The sequence below is a fragment of the Pempheris klunzingeri genome, chromosome 4 (assembly GCF_042242105.1).
Source record: "Pempheris klunzingeri isolate RE-2024b chromosome 4, fPemKlu1.hap1, whole genome shotgun sequence".
Lineage (NCBI taxonomy): Eukaryota > Metazoa > Chordata > Actinopteri > Acropomatiformes > Pempheridae > Pempheris > Pempheris klunzingeri.
In genome coordinates, this window is record NC_092015.1 from 26,165,118 (window position 1) to 26,169,590 (window position 4,473).

The following is a 4,473-nucleotide window of genomic DNA, read 5'->3' on the forward strand; positions in this document are numbered from 1 at the left end:
TTTTTGACTTGCTTCAGATCCATATATATATAAGTGATGTTTGTGAAGCTTTGTTTTTTTTTATTATTATTATTTTAATAGTCTCGTGTGTCTTGGATGAGTCCCGGTTCTACGTCACCGGTTGAAGGGTCGGGTCCTGCGGGCGGTTCAGCACCACAGCGGGCGGACAGCGCTGTGTCAGGAGGAGGCGGCAGCGGGAGCATGGGCTTCTGTCCCGGCCTGGCAGCTGCAGAGGCTGCTGGGGTTTGTCCACACCGCACACCGGCACGGTTCTCCGGTCCCTGCGTGCTCTCCGTGCGCTCCTGCTGTCGCCCAGTCAGGCAGCGAATCACTAGAAGGTGACAGTGATACAAAAATCCCACGCTTACCCGCTTATATACAGCCCGAGCGAGTTTCCGCCTCCCTGTGCTGTTTCCCCTGCTAGGTGGAAGCGGAATGAGACGTGATTGGCTGGTGTCACCTTACATACCACATAGGGAGGGGGGGAGGAGTAAACGGTGCACACATAAGAGAAGCGAGTTGTCAACTCAGGAATACATTTCTCCTCATCTATATATCAGCTGACATAATGACAAACGAGGAGCATGCTGCATATTTCAACAGGTCCAAAGAGGAAAATAACAGAGTTGACGGTGCAGCCCGGAGCAGCTTGTGATGCTGGGGATGTATAATAACAGAGCAACAGAACCTACTTGTGCTGTGGGTGAGATATTAATTCATTTTCCCTGTCGAGAACGATCTAACAGAACGAGGGAGAAAAGGTCGTGTTGGACTGAGAAACGCCCGCAGGGTTTCCACATGGTGTTGTGCAGCGATGCAATAATGGAGCAATTATGGCAGCAAAAGCACATGTGAGGAAAGTGACGCTTTTCACGCGCAGTCTGACACGTTTCAGGACAACAGAGCCCCATTTCACCCCCCCCCCCCCCCCCCCCCCCTCCACCCCCCAGCTCCCTGTGTGGCGGCCAGGCTGCAGGCTCATTACGACCTCGAAGTCCACGCACACAAATAGGCGACGTTTCCAAAAATAAGGTCTGACATTCTCTGTTCACGCGTCTTCAATCGAAGAACAGCGTTCGAAGAGAGCGTCCATTTAGAGAGAAGAAAGGGTCTATTGTGCGGCCTCATCGTGGCCTCTTTGTAAACGGCCTGCTCTTGTTTCCAGGCAGGTCGGGGCTGAAGTACCTCCATTCTCACTCCGTCTCACTTAACGCCCACCAAGACTCTAAACATAGACCCGCAGAGCTGCTGCACACCTATCATCTGTTACAGGAGGACACATCCGGGGTCCTCCATTCATCCCCAAAACAGGACGACGCAGAGGCCTCCGGATGGCTGCTCGGTAGGTTACACTGACAGACTCTAGGAACCACTTTTACTTGCGCACAATACTGACGATATCTTTTGATTCTCACCCGCGGCGAAGCGCTGCACAAAGAAAGGACAGGATTAAGCACAATATGGGTGCTGAAATCAGCAAACATACAGTATGCTTTCAGGACTAGTGTACCTCCTGGGTGTGTATTGGACTGACTCTAATGTCTCGTCAGTCATAATATCCCCCCAAATTGCCCCCAGAAATGTAATCATGCAGGTATGGTGGTTACCTCGTGTGTGTGCGTAAATACGCGCGACAGAGCCAGAGAAAGACAGAAGTGCAGTAAAAAATAAAAAGCCGCTGGTGCCACAGGTGTTTTTTCCTCTGCGCATGTTTCCTTCAGTGCAACATTCAGTGGTCAGCAATGACCCACTTTATTGACTCTGGATGTGAATGAGAGACACTAAATCACGAGTTCAACAAAAGCTGGCGTTTGGACACATGCTCGTCACATATTCATCACGCGGGAGGACAGACGGTGGTCACAGTATCTTTTTTTTTGCATGTGGGGTCTTTTGGCGTTCTGAGATTTTTCATATGTGAAAGCGCAGGAGACAGTCATCTTCTGTGCTTCCTCTTTTCCTGCAGTGCGCACCCAACTCCCATTTCATAACACATCAATGCTGCCGCAAAGCCACAGCTTATGCTGCCTGATCAGCCCTCTCCGTGGCACGTGGCCCTTTCTCTGGTGCTCTAGCGCCACCGAAAGGAAGGCAGCAGTAAGGGCGGCTGTGGGAGCGGCGGGGGAGCAGAGAGCCTGTTGCGCAGTACAGTATGACTGCAAAGCTGAGACCCTCTGGCTGCGCTGGGAGAACATGAAGAGATGCCATTATCAGAGCCTCGGGGCGTACTGTGTTCAGGCTGCACGGCTGAAACCTTCAAGAAAAGCATGGTAATATAAAGACAACAAATAATCCTGATGTATAAAGACCAATACATCTTTCATAAAAGGGGCTGAAATGTCATGTTTTACATGTGAATGTAGTGGATATAATTATCTACTCATCTACAAATATGCTCCCTCATGTGTGGATTGGTTAAGGACATAAAATAAACATGTCAATGAGACGATGTGGATCAGTTTGACACATGCAGACTATTAAAATAATGTTAACATGGCAAAATATAAGATAAGTTGCAAATGGTTATTTATTAATAATTATTTCAAATACTATTATAAATACTATTATTTAGCAATTTACAATAAAAACAGAGGCCCAATTCAGTGAAGGAGAAAAGTGAATGTGATAATCAGCCAATTATTTTTGTTCCTCTTCAAGACTGAAAAATAGCTTTTGATTTTGTGACAGTTTCACCAAACAGTTTTTATGGAGCTTTCAATAAATCCAACATATATTCCATCTGCAATGTTGGGGAGAGTCCGGTGTTCAATAGTAGTGTGGAAAGCAGTTCTTTTCACAGTGTCATGAATCACTTGAATCAGTTCATTAAAATGACTCCATTTATAATTCTTCCTCGTCAAATATCAGAGATGATGGTTTTTCATTAAAATTTTAGAATCTATTTAGAATCTATTTTTTGGGTGTAGATGAGTAGATCAGATCACTGTGCTGTTCACTGTGTGGTGCATTCAGGGAACAAATCACTGAACATAAACGGTTCCCTCGCAGTGAAAGGATCTAAGACGGCCTTCAGCCACCTTCTGTTTCCATATTGCAGGTTTCATAGAGGCTTGTAAACTGGACTGAAAAATCAAGATGTGATTTAGTTCAGTTTGTTCCCCCAAAACATTCCTTCTTTACAATGAATTGTTTATGAATGACACAACATTAGTATTAAAGACAACGAGAAGCCCCGGGGTGAAGTACCTGCATCAGGGGAACTTTGCTACCAACAGCTCACGTGGATCAAATGCTGGAGCCTGTCATGTTAAATGGTTGAGTACTGTAAAAGAAAAAAACAAGCTGTTCCATGGTCCAACGAGTCCAGAGCAGCTCTGAACATAAGGTCAAGGTCAAGGCCAGCAGTGAGGCTGAAGCCTCCTACCAGCAAAACAAACAGGGCTTAACATCTATTCTAGAGTTTCAGGCTCTGAGTGCTGAGACTGCAGACAAGAAGGCGATCTTGATCAAGATTGTGCAGACTCAACATCTTGGCCTCTTGGAGGAAAACCTCATCAAGGAAAATGAGGACAGGTGGCATTAGAGAGGCGCCTGGCAGAGCAGGAGAGAGGAGCAGAGTGACAGTTCCTTTGACCCAGGCTGAGAACCAGCAGGAGGAGACCTCCCGTCCCCTCAGGGCTTCCAACGAGAGCCAAAGAGCCCCGGAGGAGAAACAGCAAGTGAGACATGAGCAGGAGAGAAGCCATGTCTGTCAAGACGCTTTACATTCAATTCTATTCAATTCAATTTATTTTGTATAGCCCAATATCACAACAGAGTGTCTCACAGTGCTTTACAAAGTTCACTGAAATAAACAAGTGTAAGCGAACAAACAATCTAATAAAGAGTCCAGCAGTCGATGAGGCCAATGGATCAGTCCGGTGGATCAGTCCGAGGCATCACCTGCCCTTTATGACCCTCCTTCTTCGGGAAGGAAAAACTCAAAAAACCCAGTGGTAAAAGAGAAACCTCCGGGAGCACCACAGTGAAGGAGAGATCCAGCTCCCAAGGACGGACAGGCTGTAGCCTTGGACAGACGCACATCCATTGGCTGATGGAGAACCACATCAGCGGGGCCAGGACCAGGATCCATAGGAACCAGGGAACCACATCAGCAGAACCAGGACCAGGATCCACAGGAACCAGAGAACCACATCAGCAGGACCAGGACCAGGATCCACAGGAACCTGAGAGATGAGAAAGCACAGAAAGGCTCCGGGGAAGATAGCAAGTTACATAAAGAGCAGGTCTAGACCAAACTCTTTAATTAGAGAGAGACCCAACGATTCAGGAATTCAAAATTAAGGATTCAAGAATTCCCACATGAGCAGCATCAGATATTATATTGAGCAACAGTGGCAGGAAGAACTCCCCTTTAACGGGAAGAAACCTCGAACAGACCCAGGCTCAGTGTGGGCGGCTTCTGTAGGGGTCTGCTTAGGGTGGAGGTTGGACAGAGAGAGAGAGAGAGGG